Source organism: Bos grunniens, chromosome 22, assembly GCF_055505025.1.
Source record: "Bos grunniens cultivar Pamir isolate PY7600 chromosome 22, Bosgru_T2T1.0, whole genome shotgun sequence".
Classification (NCBI taxonomy): Eukaryota; Metazoa; Chordata; class Mammalia; order Artiodactyla; family Bovidae; genus Bos; species Bos grunniens.
This window is the reverse complement of record NC_141186.1, coordinates 2642508-2667671: the sequence shown is the minus strand read 5'-3', so window position 1 is coordinate 2667671 and position 25164 is coordinate 2642508. Positions and strand designations below refer to the sequence as shown.

Here is a 25164-nt window from a genome sequence, read left to right as displayed (position 1 = left end):
GGCTTCCCAGGTGGTTCATTGGTGAAGAATCCACCTGTCAATGTGGGAGATGCAGGAGACATGGTTCGATCCCTGGATCAGGAAGAGCCCCTGGAGAAGGAAATGGAAACCCAGTTCCAGTATTCTTGCCTGCAAAATCCCATGGACAGAGGACACTGGTGGGATACAGTCTATGGGGTTGCAAAGACTCAAACCTGACTGGGCATGCATGCAGTAATCCCTGTACTCTACACAGTACTGTGCAGTAAAGTACACAAAAGCATACCTACTGGTAGAGGATACACGAACATGACAATGTACGCCACCCTACATGATTGGACACGCAAACACACGTTGGCATCTTTGAAAGTTTGTAACTGGAAGGTTTGTATGGAGGGGACTTGCTGTACTCTCATCTGAAATGAAGATGGACGTAGAAACACAAAGATGAAAATAATTGTTGGGGAATAGTAGATTTTTTTCATTGTTGCTCAAAACTGGAATCAACAGTTATTTGTAAAATTTTTAAAATGATCTTAAAAAGTAGCACTATACAGATTGTTCAAATCTACTTTGGATTTCTGGTTACTGTAACTGCCTGTGGGCAAATCATGTCATAAACTAGGCACCAGTTAACACTGATGTGCAGTTTTTAAATACATAGGTAGAAGTTATCCTCAACTTTCCACTCTCACAAAAGTACAGCGTTAGTCTGTTCTCACAGGACAGCTGATGGGACAGAAGTCCACAGGATCAGAAAAAACAAGGCAAGTCAGAACTCATAATCATTAAGTGATAGTCTCTTTCTCATGTGAAGCTTAATTCAGAAATGATTCCTTCAGTAAGGACCTACTGTATAGCACAGAGAAATCTACTCAGTGTTCTGTAATAAAATGGGAAAAGAATCTGAAAGAATGAATATGTATATACGTATAACTGGATTGCTTTGCTCTGCCCTGAAATTTGCACATTATAATAAATCAACGCTGTGTTCACGCTAAGTTGCTTCAGTCATGTCCAACTCTTTGAGACCCTAGGGACTGTAGCCTGCCAAGTTCCTCTGTCCATGGGGCTTTCCAAGCAAGAATACTGGAGTGGGTTGCCATGCCCTCCTTCAGGGGATCTTCCCAACCCAGGGACTGAACCCACGTCTTTTATGTCTCCTACATTGGCAGATGGGTCCTTTAACACTAGCGCCACCTATCCAATATAAAATAAAAATTAAACTAAACATTAAAACAAGTAATAATTCTCCTTATAAGATTTTAACTTGAGGCTTTCCAAAATCTTTAATTCTTTAAAAAAAAGAGTCAAACTCCCCTAAACTCTCAGAATGTATTTCTTTTGTCCACTACTTTAAAGACCCTCACCACCCCACAGAGATTTCTTTTCACCATAACATTCTGCCTGTGCTCTGCCTCCTCCTTGTGATGGCTAGGGGCTGGATGCCGATGTAGGGAAGGTTTTCCAGAGCAGCATCTGTGTCCCCACAAGTCCTGGGGCTGCAGCCGGCACGGTGGTCCTCAGAGTCCCCGCAGCACCTCAGTGGGTTGGTTTAGTCAATTGAGGCCTCGCTCCAGCTGTTACATCCTTAGGAAACCTACCTTCTCTACTGTGCCTTTGGCTAAGACTCTGTTGAACCACTTTTCCCATCTTTCTTGTGGACAATCATGTGAGCTTATCCCTTTTCATGGGGTCTGTTGAGGAAAGAAAGTCATTAAGGCTGGTTTTCCCAATCTTTACTAAACATCAGAATAACTTTCAGAAATTAAAAAAAATTATACATATAGACCCAGCGATTCAGATTCAATGATCTGGGGTGACACAGGGACCGGCCTTTCTAAGCTCTCCTGGGAATTCTACTCTGCAGCCAGGGCTGAACACTGCGGGGAAAAGAAACGGGGGCCTAGCACCAGTGACTATTCTGTTCTGGTTTGCTTGAGATTTGTCTCGTAGCCCAGGAACCCCTCAGTCACAGGTAAACCAAGACAGCGGGCCACTCTAGGCCGAGAAGTTTCCTCTCTCCAATTTCTTCCAAGAAAGCCGGTCCCATAAACGCACCGGTCTGCAATGATGCAGAGGACACGCACTGGCTTACAGACCCCAAGGCCAGGCTGCAGCCCTTCTGCTGCCCCCACTGCTTACCACCAACGGTGGCCGGGGCTCACCTGGCTCTTCAGGGAGAGGGTTTCCTTGTCTTCTGCTCCCTCACTTCCATATCATGTGGATCAAGCGACCGCACACAGGACAGAAGGGGAAACGGAGGCTAGAGGAGGATGCTGACTGGCGATGCTGGGTCCCTGGTTTGGGGAGACCCTCAGCAGCCCCCAAGGACAGTAGGACATGCCCCCACCTCCTCCCCTGGGACCACTCGCTCGGCATGAGCCCACATCTGCAGCTCAGACACTATTTGTGGAAGTTGTTGTCCAGCCTCACTCTCAAACTCTTCCTTCTCAAAATGTAGCTAGGTATCCCACAAAATTGGGCTTTCCAGGTGGTGCTAGTGGTAAAGAACCTGCCTGCCAATGCAGGAGATGCGAGAGATGAGACACAGGTTAGATCCCCTGGAGGAGGGCATGGCAGCCCACTGCAGTATTCTTGCCTGGAGAATTCCATGGACAGAGGAGTCTGGTGGGCTACAGTCCATGGAGTTGCAAAGAGTCGGATACGACTGAAGTGACTTAGCACGCATGCACCCGATATATGATGGTGACCTTAAAACTGTATTCTGTTCACTTCTATAGTATCTTCCTATCATAGGCCATCTGGGAAACAGAAACGTGGTGCCCACAGACTCTGTGATGCAGGAGGAATCCAGGGGCCGCATCTTCCAGAGATGCCAGGGAGTCCAGAGGATGCTTGTCTTACACCCAGAGTTATTGGCCTTTTGACTGCACACTCTCACAATGAAAACTTTGAGTAAACTCACCTCTTAAAAACTTAGTTTCAAAAATAAATAAATAAGGACAACTAGCACCTTTTTAAGTGATGTTCTCATCACGGTTTGACTGAGCAACTTGGTAGAACCAACTCGCCCGTCTGGAGTTGAAGGGACAGAAAGGAACAGATTTTTAAAATAATAATTCATAAGATGTCAACTCTCATAACACTGTTTCTTGATTATCTCCTGACCTGAGGGGCTCTTGCTCTGCTCTCAGAATAATGTGTGACATGCTGACATCCGGCTGGTCAATGGTAATGAGATATTTAGTGGGTAAAAGAAGGCTGGAGTAAGTCCAGCCTCAACCTCCCTTTGTCTGCAATCCACTGGGACAATTCACATAACATTTCAAGGGGTACTTGGTAACATTAACTGAGAGTTTAATCCTAAAATTTATGGTCTAGGTGGGAGGGGGCAAAGAATAAAAATGATCCAAGAAAAATGTAGACTTTCTTGAGGGAATTTTTAAGCATCTAGGGGATGTGCAGAATAGAAAAAATGGCTGTCGGGAGAATTTCAAATCCCCCTCCATCAGTATTCTGGCTGTGTGACCCTGGACAAGTCATTTAAACTCTCTGAGCCTCTTTTCCCACCTTAAAAATGAGGTAAACACCTCTGGGGACAGTGGTGATGATGAAATGCAATAATCCACATAAAGTATCTTGTGCATAAAAACATTATCCAATGTTTTTGGATTGATACTATGTATTGATACATTGTATTGATACAATGATTGATACTAAATCGCAAGATTTAGATGTAAAATCATTATTCTACTTATGTGAAACTTTAATGTTTCTGTTTTGAACTGGACTTCCAAACATGTTTGGTTGAATATTGCATTTGATGTGGCAAGTGTACTGCTTTGAAGAACATGATGTGAGTAGAAAGTCTGATTTGAGAAAGGTTCTGTGATTCTCAAAGGGCAGTGACATTATGCTTTTTAAAAAATTCATAGTGGCTTTTATTTGAATTAATTTTCATTTCAGGTTCTTGGAAAGTAAATATCATAATGTTGTGGATGTCCCTAATTTTTTAAAAAAATTGATTTACAGTGATGCATTAGTTTCAGATGTACAACAAACTACATCAGTTTTGTATACACTTGCATACGTTCTTTTTCAGGTTCTTTTTCTACATTATGTCTAACTCAAAGTTGCCTGCCAGGTTGGTTTCAGACGGGCAGGTCTTGCTCGTGTTTCTGCCACATACGAGCAAAGCAGCCTTGAGAGAGGCGAACTGTGTGAGACGAGGTGCTCGTCTCATCTATGATTATGGTACTCTGACCTTCCCATCACAGGGTTCCCGGAAGAACTAAGAGAAGGTGTATACGAGGGTGTGAAGTCCTGTACAGGCATGAGAATGCCATGATCCCGAAGAGTCCAGTGAACTCCTGACAGGTATTCACAGCTGTGGGCTTAGGGATCTAGCTGTATGTTGAATACATGCACTTTGGCATCCCAGAGGAATCTCCCAAAGACACCAGCTTGGAGCCAATACGGCCTCCTGGAGGCAGCCTTCCCCCTCCACACTTTATAGAGAGGGTTGCTCTGTCTCAGCTCTTGACAGAGCCACGCCTCAGGTGTAGCCAGTGTCCCCCTCCCTGTGCCTCGACACTATCCACAAGGTCGCGGAGTAAGTCCCCCCCAGAGAAAAGCACCTGCGGCACTGATGAATGGCCATCGCACGACTGTCATCCTTGCCCACAGCACAGGGGCCTGCTTTGGACCGAAGTTCAGAACATCCGAGTTCAGGGGCCACCCTGGAGGTGACCCTGAGCCCACTACTGTCTCTGTCTCAACTTTCAAAAACCAATGAAGAAAATGATTCTTAGGAAAGACATTCAAAGGGCCATGCTACCAATTTGGCTGTCTAAATCATGATTCTTGATCTTTTAATATATAAGTATTCTTTATCAGCCCAAAATTGTCTGATTCTTTTTTTAAAATGGAGGTGTAACTGACACACCACATTTTATAGGTTTGCATACCACAGGTTTACAACCCAATGGTCTGATACTTGTGCACGTTGTGAAATGATTACCGCAATGAGCCCAGTGGTCAGTGACTGCTGTTAGAGCTGACGGGAGAAACTGACTCACACTAACCAAACTTAAGAGACTGATGTATAACCAGAATGCGGGCACGTGATTTCACAGCAGGGGCAGCGTCCATTCAGCGAAGAAAATCAGTGTCCACCACCCAGCACGCTGCCTCCCCTGTGAAAATACACACTGAGAGAGTATTTGGGGGTCAAAATACTCATCAGAGCTTGGTTGGTAAATATTGAGTTTGACAAATAGAATCAGCCATTTCTCCTTTCCGTTCACTTTTCCTAGAACATTCTTAACATATTCTTCAAGACAATCTACGTGCTTGTTTTTGTCCCTCTCTGTTGGGTTTCTACCAAATGTCCATCCAAAGTTAAGTGCCCCTATCTCTTTGGTTGACTCCACACAGAAGTAGATCCCTTAAAAAGGAATTAGTTCAAATCATTTATTTGGAGAGGAGCTGGGAAGTGAGACAAGAAAGGGAAAGAAACCATTGCAGGGTGTGTCGAGGAGGTTGTCACTGTGAGCACCTGGGTCTCAGTCCCACTGGGGACTCATGAGGAATGACGTAGAGCACTCCTGAGAACAGCTACACTTGAGGAGCGAGGAGGCTGGGAGCTTCTCTTCCGACTCCATCACCATCACCAACTCCATCACCATTGGCCAAGGGATGCTCCCAGAGACATCATTTCCCCAGAGCCACCCTGAGCCAAGTGTACACTGAGTATTTGCTAGCATAGAGAGTCACAGGTGTTGGCAGCATGAAGTGGTCAGGGGAACAGGCATGCCGAGCTGGGGTGGAGGGGGCGGGGTGGGAGATGTGCAAGACACTGCAGCATCTGCTAACATCCCACTGGGCATGATTTGTGTCAAGTCATTTTAAAGATGGTTGACTCATAATTTATATATGAGTATTCAGGGATTAGATGGAGGCGATCAAGGCAGATTTTCCTCAGTTCATGAGCAGCACCCTGAAAACTTGTGTGACTTTTTTCTTAAGACAAGTGCAAACACTTTTAAACTTTATTTCCTGCCTACCTACCAGAGTTCCTAGGTGGTTGAGGTGATGAAATAAGATAAAGGATGTAGAACAGAAACAAGGTTGGTGACAATGTATCATTTTCCACAGCTGCTATAACGGACGGCCACAAATATGGCAGCCAGAGCAGCATGTACATTTGTCATCTCACAGTTTCCAAGGACCAGAAGTCCAGGGACAGATTATAAAGCACAGGCTTGCACACGGCTGTGATCAAGGTATCAGCCAGACTGCATTTGTATCTAGGGAAGATGTCTGCTTCCAAGTGCGTTCAGGGTATTGGCAGAATTCATTTCCTTGTAGTTATGTGATGGAAGGGTACCCTGAGTCTTTGCAGAATGTCAGTTAGGGATTATACCCAGGTTCTAGAGGCCTCTCAAATTTTTTGCCATATGGGCTTCCTCCATATGGCAGTTTACTTCATCAAGTCAGCCAGGAGAATCTCTGCTAAGAAGGAAGGAATTGTGTGTGTGTGTGTGTGTGTGTGTGTGTGTGTGTGTGTATGCTTAGCTGCTCAGTTGTGTCTGATTCTTTGAGACCCCATGGACTGTAGCCCACCAGGCTCCTCTGCCTATGGAATTTTCCAGGCAAGAATACTGGAGTGGGTTGCCATTTCCTTCTCCAGGGGATCTTCCTGATCCAGGGGTCAAACTGACATCTCTTGTATCTCCTGTACTGGCAGACAGATTCATTACCACTGTGCCACCTGGGAAGCCTCCGAAAGGAATCGTACATAATATAAAATCATCATAGAAACGGCAGTCTATCATTGTTGCCGTATAATGTAACCTATTCAAAGGAGTGACACCCATCACTTTGGACACACTCTGTTGGGAGGAGGTAAGTCCCAGGTCCAGCACACACTCACAGGAAGCAGATGACACAAAGGAGGGGACTCAGGAAGTGAAGGATCATTGAGGGGTCACCTTAGATCCATCTGCCATGGATATGTAGTGCACACTCAGTCAGTATGAATGTGTTTCCCCTGGTCTAGACTCTTCCATGCCCGCATGTATTATTACTGTCACAGTGCATTTATGCCAGAATAAGGCCTCATGATGGACATGGATTCTCCGGGATGAGAACGCAGCGCAGACATGACAGCTCTGTGGTGACGGGGAACACTGTCAGATCCCATTACCTGCCTGCGCACAGTTATCACACATTTAATGTGGCGAAATGTTATGGCCACATCACAGTCAGGCTGAGCTGATGGTTTTAATTTGGGTCTAACGCTAGGGCTATGCTGATGCTTTTCACCACTGGCTAGACCCGGGGAGTCACATTTCCACGAGCTTCTGCAATCAAGAGGAAGTCTTTGTTCCCTCTTCATCTTGATATTTTCAAGCAAGTGAAAGCTAGTATTTACCAGGTGGAAAAAACTGTCATTAGGCATTAGTTCCTTGCATTTTATATGAGATGAGATTCTGAGTGAGTTATACAAATAGAGGGGTTGACACACTCAGGCTTTGGGAACTCTAAGTGGCAATTGAAATCTGGCTTCCTAAGGAACTGGTGAAAATAAAAGAGCTCATACAAGTCTGCAGCAGCCAAGGTGCCACCTGAGTATAAGCTGCAAAAATGCTTTATGTTCATGCAACTACCATTGACCCTTGAACAACACGGGTTTGGACTGCATGGGTTCATTTATGTGTGGGCTTTTTCATTTCCCATCACAACCCCAACGCTGCTGGTTAGACCTCCCAAAAAAATGACTTGGCAGCCAACCTTCCCTGCAGCAAGGAACATTCATGACTTAACTTGGAGGATCATATTCTTGGAGTGATCTCTGTTGATTTTGGAGAGATTGAGCTCATTTTATTGACTGGTGATGGTACTACAAATGTATATGGATTAAGAAATCGATAAGCAAATATTGCAATCCTTAAAATACCATTTTCTGTGAATTCAGAACCTGAGAAGTCCGGGGTTGTGATGTTGGAAAGAACAAACGTTGTGAAGAAGACAAACACTATCCTAGAAGTTCCAATTGATAAAATTCTGTGCCCACATATAGGTTCCTTGAGGATGCCAGTGGTGGAAAGGGTCCAGTTGATTCTAAAATCTCCTCTTGGAGATTTGATCCAAAAGGCACTGGGACATTCCCCAGTGCTTGTGCAAATGACCATGAAGGCTGTGAATAGCTTGGAACTGATTGGCTGTGACCAGCTCAGTTTCATTTTTGGGGACAAACTCTCAGAATATCCTATATATATATATATATATATATATATATATATATATACACATACACACACACATATGAAACTGAGTCATTTTGCTGTACAGAAGAAATTAACACAACATTATAAATCAACTATACATCAATAAATATATTTTTAAAACATCAAACCTTAAAAAGAGTTATTATGAGGAATTATTGAAAAGGTTACCCTTTAATCAGATGCAAAGCTGAGGAAGATCATGTCACAGTTCCCAAATTTTAAACATCTACAGATTCACACATCACATGTGGAGATGATTCTGTCATTTTTTCTAATAATTTTTTTCTACTTGATTTAGGCTTAAATAGTGTATTCATCCGGAGAAGGCAATGGCACCCCACTCCAGTACTCTTGCCTGGAAAATCCCATGGGCGGAGGAGCCTGGTAGGCTGCAGTCCATGGGGTCGCTAAGAGTTGGACACGACTGAGTGACTTCATTTTCAGTTTTCACTTTCATGCATTGGAGAAGGAAATGGCACCCCACTCCAGTACTCTTGCCTGGAGAATCCCAGGGACGGGGGAGCCTGGTGGGCTGCCGTCTATGGGGTCGCGCAGAGTCGGACATGACTGAAGCAACTTAGCAGCAGCAGCAGCAGCATGTGGTGCTGGTTGTAAAGAATCCACCTGCCGATGCAGATGGAGGAGACCTGAGTTCAATTCCTAAGTGGGAAAAATCCCCTGGAGTAGGAAATGACAACCCATTCCAGTATTCTTGCCTTGAGAATTCCATAGGCAGAGGAGCCTGGCTGGCTACAGTCCATGGGACTGCAAAGAGTCAAACACGACTAAGCAACTAAGCACACACTTGAGATATTATTAAAAATATGTTCTTTCAGGACATCGTATAATAAAAAGTACAGGGAAATATATAAAAGTATGTGATTTGGGGTCAGATGAACCAGAGTTGACTTCTATGTCGTCACATATCAGCTGGTACCATGAGCAAGTTATTTAAACTTTCTGAGCTTCAGTTTCCTTATCCGTAAATTTGGGCTAAGAATTTCATAGAATTATGGTGTGGATTAAATGAAATCATCCAGGCAAGATGCTAAGTACAGGTTTAGCACATATTAAACATGAAACAAATGCTCTATTTTCTATGTTTGTCATTATTTAAAGTAAGTCCTGGCTAGTTTATAACTAGAAAATGTAGATTAGAAAGAAATCCTTCAAAAAAAAAGAAAGAAAGAAAGAAATCCTTCTTTAAGTGCTGCCCAATAGAATTATAACACAAGCCACACATGTAAGTTTAAATGCCCAAGTAGCCCCAATAAAGTAGAAGAGGTGAAATTAATAATACATTTTATTTAATCCAATATATCTTCCTCTTAAGAAACCTATATGCAGATCAGGAAGCAACAGTTAGAACTGGACATGGAACAACAGACTGGTTCCAAATAGGAAAAGGAGTACATCAAGGCTGTATATTGTCACCCTGCTTATTTAACTTATATGCAAGGTACATCTTGAGAAATGCTGAGCTGGAAGAAGCACAAGTTGGAATCAAGATTTCTGGGAGAAATATCAATAACCTCAGATATGCAGATGACACCACCCTTATGGCAGAAAGTGAAGAGGAACTAAAAAGCCTATTGATGAAAGTGAAAGAGGAGAGTGAAAAAGTTGGCTTAAAGCTCAACATTCAGAAAACAAAGATCATGGCATCGGTCCCATCACTTCATGAGAAATAAATGGGGAAACCGTGGAAACAGTGTCACACTTTATTTTTGGGGGCTCTAAGATCACTGCAGATGGTGATTGCAGCCATGAAATTAAAAGACACTTACTCCTTGGAAGGAAAGTTATGACTAACCTAGATAGCATATTAAAAAGCAGAGATATTACTTTGCCAACAAAGGTCAGTCTAGTCAAGGCTATGGTTTTTCCAGTGATCATGTATGGATGTGAGAGTTGGACTATAAAGAAAGCTGAGCACCGAAGAATTGATGTTTTTGAACTGTAGTGTTGGAGAAGACTCTTGAGAGCCCCTTGGACTGCAAGGAGATCCAACCAGTCCATCCTAAAGGAGACCAGTCTTGGGTGTTCATTGGAAGGACTGATTCTGAGGCTGAAACTCTAATACTTTGGCCACCTCATGAGAAGAGTTGACTCATTGGAAAAGACCCTGATGCTGGGAGGGATTGGGGGCAGGAGGAGAAGGGGACAACAGAGGATGAGATGGCTGGATGGCATCACCGACTCAATGGACATGAGTTGGTGATGGACAGGGAGGCCTGGCGTGCTGCGATTCATGGGGTTGCAAAGAGTTGGACACGACTGAGCGACTGAACTGAACTGAACTGATCTGAAATATTATAATTTCAATATGTAGTCAGTATAAACATTATTAATGAGGAATTTTTTATTCCTTTTTATACTCAGTCTTTGAAACCCCACGTTCACACTTTTAACATTTTAAGTGCTTGACGGCCCCATGTGTCTGCTGTCAGTCATGTCCGACTCTTTGCAACACCATGGAACCTGTCAGGCTCCTCTGTCCATGGGATTCTCCAGGCAAGAATACTGGAGTGGGTTGCCATGCCCTTCTCCAGGGGCTCTTCCCAACTCAGGATCCAACCCAGGTCTCCCACATTGCTGGAGGATTGTTTACCGTCTGAGCCACCAGGGAAGCCTATAAAAATGATTAGTGAGGAACTTTTTATTGCTTTTTTATACTCAGTCTTTGAAATCTCATGTTCACACTTACAACATTTCAAGGTTTGACAGCCCCATGTGTCTACTTGGACAAAACACAGTTGGAAACTTTTGTTTTAAATGGACTATTATACAGAGTGAAGTAAGCCAGAAAGAAAAACACCAATACAGTATACTAATGCATATATATGGAATTTAGAAAGATGGTAACAACAACCCTGTATGCGAGACAGCAAAAGAGACACAGATGTATAGAACAGTCTTTTGGACTCTGTGGCAGAGGGAGGGGGGAGGATGATTTGGGAGAATGACATTAAAACATGTATAATATCATATAAGAAACAAATCGCCAGTCCAGGTTTGATGCAGGATACAGGAAGCTTGGGGCTGGTGCACTGGGATGACCCAGAGGGATGGTATGGGGAGGGAGGAGGGAGGCGGGTTCAGGATGGGGAACACGTGTACACCCGTGGTGGATGCATGTTGATGTACAGCAAAACCAATACAATATTGTAAAGTAAAAAATAATAATAATAATAATAAAATTTAAAAAATAAGAACACAATGAATACATTAAAAATAAATAAATAAATAAATGGACTGTAGAAAAGGCTTCTTCGGTTGTGAGGGTGGCGTGGGTCATGGGAGTGCTATGAACCAGCGCCTCTTGAATACAAGAATCACCTGTGGAGAAGGTTAAAATGCAAATTCCTGGATCCCAATTCCAAAGATTCTGACTCATTAGGTCTTGGTTAGGGACCAAGAGTTTGCCTTTCCAGTAAGCTCCCAATTGATGCTGATGTTGGTCCACGGACCTCAATTTTTTTTAGTTTGTCATTTTCCTTATTAAGATAAATTGCTATGGTAACAGTGAAACTCTGTTTACCTGAAAGTCTTAAGAGAATGAATCATTTTGAACAAAATTTCATCATAGCTAATTTTTAAATGCATGGTCAGTTTAGTCAGCTCTAAAAACTGTATTCTATACTTTCTCAGCCTCTTAATTATAGCAAATTGAAGACAATTTTACTTTTTTTTTTTTTTATTCAGGTCATTATCAGCATTATGCTGTGCCATAAAGGAAGTTGTTCATTATTTCTCCTTTTGTGGGGAAAAAAAAGTTCTTTGAGATCTTGTGTATGCATTCTGCCAGTTTTTAAAACTTCTTATTTTCTATTGGAGTATAGCTGATTAACAATGTTGTGATAGTTTTAGGTTTGACCACCTTTTTGGGTACATTGGTGCAAAGTCTCCCTCGGTGAGTTTTACCAGGACCTCGCTGTTTTCATTACTTTTCCAAAAGCTTGCATGCACCTACTTTGGCCACAGCAATAGAAATGCAGGCCTTTTCCATGGCACACATATCAGGCCCTATCTATACCAGCCCCACGTACTTAAGGGATGCAGCCTGTTGACTCTACTCTGCTAGTTACTGAGCTACTACAGCCCAAGCCTGGTCATATCTGGAGAGCCCCATCTCCTCCTCCATTTGAGGACCAGCTTGCTCTTGTTTCCCCAAACCTGGTGATCTGGCAGAGGCCCCCCAGGGGCCTGTGCCTCTTCAGCTGTTACCGCTTCCTTCTAACCATCATAGGCTCTGCCATTAGTATTATCTTGAGTGTGCATTTAAGACAGTTTGGCACAATGGACTGGCTGAATTTATGTGATAATTTTGTCTTAAAATCTAATATGATGTTGCTGCTGCTAAATTGTTTCAGTCATGTCTGACTCTGTGCGACCCATAGAAGACAGCTCACTAGGCTCCCCCGTCCCTGGGATTCTCCAGGCAAGAACAATGGAGTGGGTTGCCATTTCCTTCTCCAATGCATGAAAGTGAAAAGTGAAAGTGAAGTCGCTCAGTCGTGTCCGACTCTTAGCAACCCCATGGACTGCAGCACACCAGGCTCCTCAGTCCATGGGATTTTCCAGGCAAGAGTACTGGAGTGGGGTGCCATTGCCTTCTCCGAAAATCTAATATAAGTATATACTAATATATATTCAGTCTTTCTCCATAGTATATATTAATGATCATTCCTTTTGCTTGAATACAACGATGCTAATATTTAGGCAGCAGATCATCTGCTCAAACACATGCCTTCATGCCAGTATTCACGTGTCAGATAATCTTTATTGCTTATCATATTGCCACTACAAAAAGATGTTGAATAGTTATGATGTAAACTATGGTTTAGTCAATGCTTATAATTAACGTACGTGATTTGTCCACCATCTTGTTTCACCAGAGCACTATTTCAACAGTCTGGCTTCTTCGTCCTCTGAGAGGATATGTACTGACAGCTCAGCAGTCTATTCTGTAAAAGCTGTTTATCATTTAGTTGGGGAAAACTATGCAAATGAATATCAGACCACCTGATCTGCCTCTTGAGAAATTTGTATGCAGGTCAGGAAGCAACAGTTAGAACTGGACATGGAACAACAAATAGGAAAAGGAGTATGTCAAGGCTGTATATTGTCACCCTGCTTATTTAACTTATATGCAGAGTACATCATGAAAAATGCTGGACTGGAAGAAACACAAGCTGGAATCAAGATTTCTGGGAGAAATATCAATAACCTCAGATATGCAGATGACACCACCTTTATGGCAGAAAGTTGAAGAGGAACTAAAAAGCCTCTTGATGAAAGTGAAAGTGTAGAGTGAAAAAGTTGGCTTAAAGCTCAACATTCAGAAAACGAAGATCATGGCATCCAGTCCCACCACTTCATGTGAAATAGATGGGGAAATAGTAGAAACAGTGTCAGACTTTATTTTTCTGGGCTCCAAAATCACTACAGATGGTGACTGCAGCCATGAAATTAAAAGACGCTTACTCCTTGGAAGGAAAGTTATGACCAACCTAGATAGCATATTCAAAAGCAGAGACATTACTTTGCCAACAAAGGTCCGTCTAGTCAAGGCTATGGTTTTTCCTGTGGTCATGTATGGACGTGAGAGTTGGACTGTGAAGAAGGCTGAGCACCGAAGAATTGATGCTTTTGAACTGTGGTGTTGGAAAAGACTCTTGAGAGTCCCTTGGACTGCAAGGAGATCCAACCAGTCCATTCTGAAGGAGATCAGCCCTGGGATTTCTTTGGAAGGAATGATGCTAAGGCTGAAACTCCAGTACTTTGGCCACCTCATGCGAAGAGTTGACTCATTGGAAAAGACTCTGATGCTGGGAGGGATTGGGGGCAAGAGGAGAAGGGGACGACAGAGGGATGAGATGGCTGGATGGCATCACTGACTTGATGGACGTGAGTCTCAGTGAACTCCGGGAGTTGGTGATGGACAGGGAGGCCTGGCATGCTGCAATTCATGGGGTCACAAACAGTTGGACACGACTGAGCGATTGATCTGATCTGATGCAAATGAAGGAGATATAGCTCAGTATTGCTTAAGTTCACCTAAAACACCATGAAGCTCCGGGCACTCAGTGACAGGTACCATGGGAGGCAGGAAATGGGCTGAAGAGGTGGACCAGGTTTGAGTGATGCTTCTGTCACTTACCAGTCCGTGTAGTAGCAGGCTAATTACACAACTTAGTTACTTTCTAGTTACTTCTCCAAACTTAGTTTCCTGTAAAACAAAAATCACAAAACCCCGAGTTAATGGGGGTGACTGTGAAGATTAAATAATGTCAAATGTGATTGTTCCAGAAGGAAAAAAAAAGTATTCCTCACTTGATAATCTGAAAACATGTCATGAAGGAGACAATACTTGGGTTGGATCTTGAAAAATGGTAAGATTTGTTTGGACTTTTTTTTTTTCAATATTTTTTATTGGAGTATAGTTGATTTACAATGTTGTGTTAATTTCTGTTGTACACCAAAGTGTTATACATATATACATCTATGCTTTCTTTTTCATATTCTTCTCCATTACGATATTGAGAATATTGAATATTCTCACAGGATATTGAATATAGTGCCACGTGCTGTACAGTAGGACCTTGCTTTTTATTCATGTTTGTCTTTTTTTTTAGTATTTTTAAACATGAATGAATCCATTGTATAAAATATTAAAGTTAATTAGAAAAAATCACTAATGATTCCATCACTCAAAGATAGTCCCTGTTACTATTTTGGTGTGTTTTCCTATCTACCACTTGGTCTTTTTTATAATTTTATCTAAAACGGCAACGTCTTTAACACGACTCTTCCTATCTCAGGGTTGGCCAATGTCCCCACATTCTAAGGCAGAGTACCAGAGGATCTATGCAGGATTTTCATCTGGGGTGCTCTTTTGCCAGCATTAGCTTACCACCCATCTTCATAAAAAAGAAGAAAAGCTAAAGGAGTCATTAAGTAGGGAGGTTTGTAGAAAAAATGCTTTTAGGTCAGTGGCTCTCAGGCGGAGACAGTTTTACCCCCAAAGGACCTTTGGCAATGGTTGGAGACATCACTGGTTGCCACAACTGAGAGCTGATGCTACTAACATCTCGTGAGTAGAAGCCTGGGATGCTGCTTATCATTCCATAATGCATGCGGCAACCCCACAATAAGGACGCATCCAGGCCCAAATGTCGACAGTGCTAAAACGGAGAGTGTCATCTCTGCCTTACAGAGAGTGTCATCCTGAGCAGCTGCACTGTTCCACCCCACAGCTTGCAAGGAGCACTTCCGTCTCGCCCTGATCTAAGTAAAGAGACTCAAGAAAAATACCTGGATACCTTGGGCCTCTTGAGCTTGCTGGACGCAGTAGTAGTATTTGATGCTCTCCTGGAAAAATGAAAGAGGAGGAGCTGAGGGAAGTAATCAGTGCCAGCAGGTGGGGTGGGGGAGCCTGAGTTAAGAAGTACCTGCACGTCAGAACAACAACAAAAACTGTACTGTATACTTGAAGTTTAAGAAAGTATGTCTTGGAGAAGGAAATGGCAACCCACTCCTGTAATCTTGCCTAGTAAATCCCATGGACAGAGGAGCCTTGCGGGCTACAGTCCATGAGGTGGCAAAGAGCTGGACACAACTGAGTGACTGAACAACAAAAAAAGTACCAAGTGTACAATCCTAACTAGCTAGCTGATCATTTAGAAGTTGAGTGTGAAAAAAAGAAAAGAAGTTGAGTGTGTCAAAGTCACAGAGAACCTGTGTGTTAGAGCTCATTCAGTTAGTAAACTTTATCGAATCCCATATATGTTTGTTAAAAAAAAAAAAATTGAAAGCCTTTATATAAAAAAAATTTTTAAAAAAGAAAGTATGTCTTAAGTGTTCTCACCAAACACACAACAAAAGGGATAACTACACAAGATTGTAGATATGTTGATTAACTTGATTGTGGTCATTTTTTCGCAGTGTATATGTATATTAAATTATCACATGTACACCTTAATATGGGGCTTCTTGGGTAGCACAATGGTAAAGAGTCCACCTGCCAATGCACGAGATGTAGGGGGACATGGGTTCAATCCCTGGGTCGGGAAGATCCCCTGGAGAAGGAAATGGCAACCTACTCCAGTATTTTTGCCGGGGAAATCTCATTGACAGAGCAGCCTGCCAGGCTATAGTCCATGGGGTCACAAAAAGCCAGACACAGTTGAGAGACTGAGCATGCATGCGCACACACCTTAAATGTATATGATTTTTATTTGACAATTATATCTCAATAAAGGAGAAAGAAATGGCAACCCACTCCAGTATTCTTGCCTGGAAAAATCTCAAGGACGGAGAACCCTGGCAGGCTACAGTCCATGAGGTCACAAAGAGTTGGACATGACTGAGTCACTTCACACATCTCAATAAAGCTGGAAAAAATTTCAGACATAAAATTGGGTATTTTTTGTTAAGAAATTCAAATACTGAAATACTTATGAATGTAGATTTAATTTCTAAATATGTAAAATGTGAAGCAAGTATATGTTTATAAATTATATCTACATGACACCATAGCAACTGAACACAAAATGAAATATTCATTCTGTAGATGTTATGCTTTCCCTCCATTAAATGTCTCTGTTTTTTCTCTTAAATGACCTGATATTTTGACAATTTAGGAATTCAAAATGCTGAGAGTTTACTGACTTGAGGCTTTTCTTAACTATTGACATAGACAAATAAATCATAATATTCTTAAAAGAAAAGTACCTGCACTTCAAGAGTTCACTGGGACCAAGATCCCTGTTTCTTCGTTTTGTTGGCCACATGGACCCTGACTATAATCATCTCCAAAGGAATCATTTCCAAGAAGATATTGAAAATCACGATGGACTGCCTGGGATGAGGGTTGAGGAGAGAGTCGTGAGGCACAGAACCATCCTGATGAGTGGAGAGAGCAGAAGAGGAGCTGTGAAGAGAGAAGGGTCAGAAGATGACGCTGTGGGGAGGGGCACAGCACAGGCTCTGAGGATACCAGATGGCACCCATCTTTTCTGACCTCTCCTTTCCTCCCTGCCTTCCAGCTTCAGATGACCAGCATTTTAAAATTCAGTCAGCAATTAAAAAGGACAACAAACACTGACTGCTCTTAAAGTTAGAAAACAGGAAAAACTAAGCAGGTGTTTTCTTACTGCAACCAAAGTATATACACATACTGTAATTACAGCTAAGTAAATGCGAGTTTAATGAAACATGCAAAAATCTATACTGTGCAATGTTTTCTCGACCATTTCGTAACATTCTTTGTTCACTCACCAAGATTTCCAAAATTGGAGTACAGCCTTTGCGTTTTCATTAAGAACAAAAGTGTGTCTTTAAATGTGTATAAGTTGCTTTTCTGATTATGAATTGATGCTGCTTCCACAAAAATAAACTCCTAAAAGTAAAAAATAAAAGAAAAAGAAGCAAAGTGGCACAATTATAAAGAAACCAACCAAATCCTTTCTCAGTAGAGAAGTTTACATTAAATAAGAAACTGAAGGTTGGATGTTAGTTTAGACTAGACTATTTAATATCTTCAAATGGCTGGAAAAGCTAAAGGATTTGCTCACAAGTTCATCCTAGCAACAGAAGATATGAGTATTGAGTATTTATCCGAAATGTTGTATGAAAAAAATAAAGGTATTTTATATTTGCAACCTACCAAGTCCAGTTTATGCAACAAATTGGTTACACACATTATACAATATATATGGTATAAATATATATGTGTGTGTAGAGAATATATCCATGTATAATTATATCATCTATATAACAAATAGGTATACATATATGTGTATGCATATATATTATATATTTGGGTCACACTATATCAAGAGTTTTATATCATGATTTATTCACTCAACACTTTACTATAAGGTTATTTTCATGTCACTGAAATAATATCATACATGTATATCAACAATTCATGTGAGCAACCCCTAATTTTGTTGTTGGAAATTCAATAATGAATTACCAATTTACTATGGGAAATAGCATCATAATGAACATCCCTTATGGATTTCTGCCTATATTATGATTTCCTGGACTTAGGTTATGAATTTGGAGTTCCCTGTCTGTCCAGTGGTTGAGATTCCATGCTTCCACTGCAGGGGGCATGGGTTCAATCCTTGGTTGGGAAAGTTCCACATATGGTACAGTGTGGGGGAAAAAAGATATTGATATTTTTGTCCAATTGCAATGAGAAAGCTTTATCATTTTTTAAAATTACTGTAACAGTCATAACATAAATCTTACCATCTGAACCATCTTTAAGTGTAGAGTTAGAAAACCAAGATTATGGCATCTGGTCCCATCAGTTCAGTTCAGTTCATTTCAGTTGCTCAGTCGTGTCCAACTCTTTGCAACCCCATGAATGCAGCACACCAGGTCTCCCTGTCCATCACCAACTCCCGGAGTTCACTCAAACTCATGTCCATCCAGTCATTGATGCCATCCAGCCATCTCATACTCTGTCGTCCCCTTCTCCTCCTGCCCCCAATCCCTCCCAGCATCAGGGTCTTTTCCAATGAGTCAACTCTTTGCATGAGGTGGCCAAATTATTAAAGTTTCAGCCACAGAATCAGTCCTTCCAATGAACACCGAAGACTGGTCTCCTTTAGAATGGACTGGTTGGATCTCCTTGCAGTCCAAGGGACTCTCAAGAGTCTTCTCCAACACCACAGTTCAAAAGCATCAATTCTTCGGTGCTCAGCTTTCCTCACAGTCCAACTCTCACATCCATACATGACCACAGGAAAAACCATAGCCTCGACTAGACGGACCTTTGTTGGCAAAGTAATGTCTCTGCTTTTTAATATGCTTTCTAGGTTGGTCATAACTTTCCTTCCGAGGAGTAAACGTCTTTTAATTTCATGGCTGCAGTCACCATCTGCAGTGAATTTGGAGCCCAAAAAAATAAAGTCTGCCACTGTTTCCACTGTTTCCCCATCCATTTGTCATGAAGTGATGGGACCAGATGCCATGATCTTAGTTTTCTGAATGTTGAGCTTTAAGCCAACTTTTTCACTCTCCTCTTTCACTTTCATCAAGAGGCTTTTGAGTTCCTCTTCACTTTCTGCCATAAGGGTGGTGTCATCTGCATATCTGAGGTTATTGATATTTCTCCTGGCAATCTTGATTCCAGCTTGTGCTTCTTCCAGCCCAGTGTTTCTCATGATGTACTCTGCATAGAAGTTAAATAAGCAGGGTGACAACATACAGCCTTGATGTACTCCTTTTTCTTTTTGGAAACAGTCTGTTGTTTCATGTCCAGTTCTAACTGTTGCTTCCTAACCTGCACATAGGTTTCTCAAGAGGCAGGTCAGGTGATCTGGTAGTCCCATCTCTTTCAGAATTTTCCACAGTTTATTGTGATCCACACAGTAAAGGCTTTGGCATAGTCAATAAAGCAGAAATAGGTGTTTTTCTGGAACTCTCTTGCTTTTTCCATGATCCAGCGGATGTTGGCAATTTGATCTCTGGTTCCTCTGCCTTTTCTAAAACCAGCTTGAATGTCTGGAAGTTCACGGTTCACATACTGCTGAAGCCTGGCTTGGAGAATTTTGAGCATGACTTTACTAGTGTGTGAGATGAGTGCAATTGTGTGGTAGTTTGAGCATTCTTTGGCAATGCCTTTCTTTGGGATTGGAATGAAAACTGACCTTTTCCAGTCCTGTGGCCACTGCTGAGTTTTCCAAATTTGCTGGCATATTAAATGCAGCATTTCACAGCATCATCTTTCAGGATTTGAAAGAGCTCAACTGGAATTCCATCACCTCCACTAGCTTTGTTCGTAGTGATGCTTTCTAAGGCCCACTTGACTTCACATTCCAGGATGTCTAGCTCTAGGTCAGTGATCACACCATCGTGATTATCTGGGTCGTGAAGATCTTTTTGGTACAGTTCTGTGTATTCTTGCCACCTCTTCTTAATATCTTCTGCTTCTGTTAGGTCCATACAATTTCTATTCTTTATCGAGCCCATCTTTGCATGAAATGTTCCCTTGGTATCTCTAATTTTCTTGAAGAGATCTCTAGTCTTTCCCATTCTGTTGTTTTCCTCTATTTCTTTGCATTGATCCCTGAGGAAGGCTTTCTTATTTCTCCTTACTATTCTTTGGAACTCTGCATTCAGATGCCTATATCTTTCCTTTTCTCCTTTGCTTTTCACTTCTCTTCTTTTCACAGCTATTTGTAAGGCCTCCCCAGACAGTCATTTTGCTTTTTTGCATTTCTTTTCCATGGCGATGTCTTGATCCCTGTCTCCTGTACAATGTCACAAACCTCCGTCCATAGTTCATCAGGCACTCTATCTATCAGATCTAGGTCCTTAAATCTATTTCTCACTTCCACTGTATAATCATAAGGGATTTGATTTAGGTCATACCTGAATGGTCTAGTGGTTTTCCCTACTTTCTTCAATTTAAGTCTGAATTTGGCAATAAGGAGTTCATGATCTGAGCCACAGTCAGCTCCCGGTCTTGTTTTTGTTGACTGTATAGAGCTTCTCCATCTTTGGCTGCAAAGACTATAATCAATCTGATTTCGATGTTGACCATCTGGTGATGTCCATGTGTACAGTCTTCTCTTGTATTGTTGGGGAAGAGTGTTTGCTATGACCAGTACATTCTCTTGGAAAAACTCTATTAGCCTTTGCCCTGCTTCATTCCGTATTCCAAGGCCAAATTTGCCTGTTACCCCAGGTGTTTCTTGACTTCCTACTTTAGCATTCCAGTCCCCTATAATGAAAAGGACATCTTTTTTGGGTGTTAGTTCGAAAAGGTCTTGTAGATCTTCATAGAACCACTCAACGTAAGCTTCTTCACTGTTACTGGTTGGGGCATAGACTTGGATTACTGTGATATTGAATGGTTTGCCTTGGAAACGAACAGAGATCATTCTGTCATTTTTGAGATTGCATCCAAGTAATGCATTTCAGACTCTTTTGTTGACTATGATGGCTACTCCAATTCTTCTAAGGGATTCCTCCCCACAGTAGTAGATATAATGGTCATCTGAGTTAAATTCACACATTCCAGTCCATTTTAGTTTACTGATACCTAGAATGTCGACGTTCACTCTTGCCATCTTCTGTTTGACCACTTCCAATTTGCCTTGATTCATGGACCTAACATTCCAGGTTCCTATGCAGTATTGTTCTTTACAGCATCGGACCTTGCTTCTATCACCAGTCACATCCACAACTGGATATTGTTTTTGCTTTGGCTCCATCCCTTCATTCTTTCTGGAGTTATTTCTCCACTGATCTCCAGTAGCATATTGGGCACCTACTGACCTGGGGAGTTCCTCTTTCAGTATCCTATCATTTTGCCTTTTCATACTGTTCATGGGGTTCTCAAGGCAAGAATACTGAAGTGGTTTACCATCCCCTTCTCCAGTGGACCACATTCTGTCAGACCTCTCCACCATGACCCACCCGTCTTGGGTGGCCCCACACGGCATGGCTTACTTCATGGCAAATAGATGGGAAACAATGGATACAGTGACAGACTTTATTTTGGTGGGCTCCAAAATCACTGCAGATGGTGACTGCAGCCATGAAATTAAGACACTTGCTCCTTGGAAGAAAGGTTATGACCAACCTACACAGCATATTACAAAGCAGAGACATTACTTTGCCCACAAAGGCCCTTCTAGTCAAAGCTTTGGTTTTTCCAGTAGTCATGTATGGATGTGACAGTTGGACTATAAAGCTGAGCATTGAACAATTGATGCTTTTGAACTATGGTGTTGGAGAAGACTCTTGAGAGTCCCTTGGACTTCAAGGATATCCAACCAGTCCATCCTAAAGGAAATCAGTCTTGAATATTCACTGGAAGGACTGATGCTGAAGCTGAAACTCCAATCCTTTGGCCACCTGATACAAAGAACTGACTCATTTTAAAAGACCTTGATGCTGGGAAAGATTGAAGGCAGAGGAGAAGGGGATGACAGAGGATGAGGTGTTTGGATGGCATCACTGACTCAATGGACATGAGTTTGAGTAAGCTATGGGAGTTGGTGATGGACAGGGAAGCCTGGGGTGCTGCAGTCCCTGGGGTCACAGAGTCAGACGCAACTGAGCAACTGAACTGAACTGAACTAGCTGCATTAAGTATATTCATATTGTTGTGCAAGAAATTTTCAGAATTTTTTAATCTTTCAAAACTGAAACTATGCCCATTAAATGACAGCTCTCCATTTCCTTCTCCCCGCAACTGCTGGTAACCACCATTCTACTGCTTCTACGAATTTGACCATTTTAGATAACACATGTGAGTGGAATCACACAGTATTTGTCTTTTCATAACTGGCTTATAATGTCCCCAAACATCATTCATGTCATAGCAGGTGATAAACTTGCCTTCTTCATTTATGTATATGATACACTTAGTTTATCCATTCATCCATCAATTGACATTTAGACTACTTCCACCTGTTGGCTATTATGAATAACACTGCTATGAATAATGAGTATACAAATATCTCTTCAGAACCTTTTTTCAGTTCTTTTGGATAAAGGACTTGAGTAGACATTTCTCTAGAGATTATATTAAAATGACCAACAAACACAGGAAAAAACATGTTCACCTCATTAATACAAGAGAAGTGCAAATCATAACCACAATGAGATGCTACCTTAAGCCCATGAGGGTGACTACTATTGAAAAAAAAAAACAGAAAACAAAAAGTGTTGACAAGAATGCAGAAACATTGTAAACCTTGGGTACTGTTGGTAGCATTGTAAAATGGTGCAACCACTATAAAACATAGTATAAACTGAAAGTGTTAGTCGCTCAGTCGTGTCTGACTCTTTGCCCACCAGGCTCCTCTGTCCATGGAATTCTCCAGGCAAGAATACTGGAGGGGGTTGCCATTCTCTTCTCTGGGGGATCTTCCCGACCCAGGGATCGAACATGGGTCTCCTGCATTGCAGGTGGTTTCTTTACTGACTGAGCCATCAGGTACTTCAAAAAGTTAAACATAGAACTACCATATGATCCAGGTTTATCAATTTATATGCACATCAGCAACACAGATCTTTACACATTAGATGCATAGCATCACTTCTATCCCATTCTATTGTTCAATACAAGTCAGACTATCCCGATTCTAAAGAAAAAGAAATACACGCCACCTCTTGATGAGAGGTTGACATGCATGTTACAGCAATGGAGGAATTCTAGGTGGCTATCTTTACAGACGGAGAAGGCAATGGCACCCCACTCCAGTACTCTTGCCTGGAAAATCCCATGGACAGAGGAGCCTCGTAGGCTGCAGTCCATGGGGTCGCTGAGGGTTGGACACAACTGAGCAACTTCACTTTCACTTTTCACTTTCATGGATTGGAGAAGGAAATGGCAACCCACGCCAGTGTTCTTGCCTGGAGAATCCCAGGGACGGGGGAGCCTGGTGGGCTGCCGTCTATGGGGTCGCACAGAGTCAGACACGATTGAAGTGACTCTGAAGCGGCAGCATCTTTACAGACCATTTGCAATAGATAATTTGATGGATGGATGGTGATAATCTTATGCTTTATTGTGCATTTCATTGATTACTCGTGAGGTTTTTCTCATGTTTCCCAGTCATTTTGTAGTTCTGTGAATCATCTGTTCATGACTTTAAAATGTCTTTGACAGTTTTTAAATTTCATTTATGAAATCTGTATATATTAGATTTGTTGATTGCAAGAAAATATGACATTAACTCATTTTCTATATTTATTGCAAAACTCTCAATCTATCCGATAGCATTAAATATTTATATGTAAAAAGCATTCTAAAATTTTTAATTTTTAAGAGCAAAGTCTGTTGAGTTTTCTTGTAACATATTCAGTGATAATACGCAATATACGTAATCATAGTGAGCTGGCATCGTCTTTGGAAACTCAACATCTTAACGCTTTTCCTAATTTGAGAACATTTCCAGTTGTTGGGTTTGGAATGAGACAAGGCACATGCCTGGTGGTGGTGTGTATGGTTCACTAGGACAGAACAGAAAAAAAACTGAAGTATCTCTATTCATTGATTGTTTTCTTTAAAAAATATAGAAATGAAACTTTACTAATATTTAATAGAGACACGAGCCCTGGGACTGTACTTGGATCACATATCAGTTATAGGAGGTACCCTGGGAGAAGGCAGCAGTGATGCTCTCCTATCTTCCTTCCTTTGCAGAGGATTTCAGTGTGTTACCATTTATTTACATGTGCCTAAAAAGTGGATTTATAGATGTTAGAACCCAGCTTTATTTAAACTACCCTTCAGATATGGACATGTGTCTAGAAACTTTCCTGCAAATAAATGTGGAATGGATACACTATCATCAATGCAAAAGGAAGTGAACCACAAAAGAACAGCAGAAGCAACACCCCACTTCTTAGTATCTACCTTCAAAACCCACCAGATATGCCAAGAGATTAGTCATCAGAGATAAAATGAACGAGAAGGCTATCTGACATGTACACATAGACTGACACCCTGTGCACATTTCATCTCAGTAGCTAATAGCAACGGGAGGTCACAGTAATTGGCAAGACCATCTACATAAAGGTAAAAACAAACATCCATCATTTATTTTTACACATTAAAATTCACATGATGCTCATCCACTACTTCTTTTTTTCCCCTAAACTTAATGGTAGATGTTTATACTGAAATATCTTTCTGAGGAGAAAAATTTCATCTGTGACAGCATTAAAAGTTGGTATTAAAATAAACTTAAGAAACAGTTCTTTGGATGCACTCTTAAAATAGCAAAGGCAATATTGTGGTATTTTTTTTTAAATAATGCTGCTGTTTACAAACTATTATTTATAACCATTTTAGGGCATGAAATTAAAAGATCCTTACTCCTTGGAAGGAAAGTTATGACCAACCTAGATAGCATATTCAAAAGCAGAGACATTACTTTGCCAACAAAGG

The 25164-nt window shown here is 41.5% G+C and overlaps 1 long non-coding RNA gene across 2 annotated transcripts in view; it reads right to left on the bottom strand.

Annotated features, from left to right (window-relative positions):
• LOC147347929 (uncharacterized) overlaps positions 1–25164 on the bottom strand; it is a 45227-nt gene that overhangs the window by 7845 nt on the left and 12218 nt on the right. The window contains exons 2-6 of one of the 2 annotated variants that reach the window (XR_015150827.1): positions 17517–17637; positions 16971–17169; positions 15552–15608; positions 14398–14466; positions 1584–1676 (exon numbers count right to left, since the gene is read on the bottom strand). This is a non-coding gene — a long non-coding RNA (uncharacterized LOC147347929). The remainder of the gene's footprint in view (positions 1–1583; positions 1677–14397; positions 14467–15551; positions 15609–16970; positions 17170–17516; positions 17638–25164) is intronic. The other variant, XR_015150828.1, reaches the window with a different exon arrangement.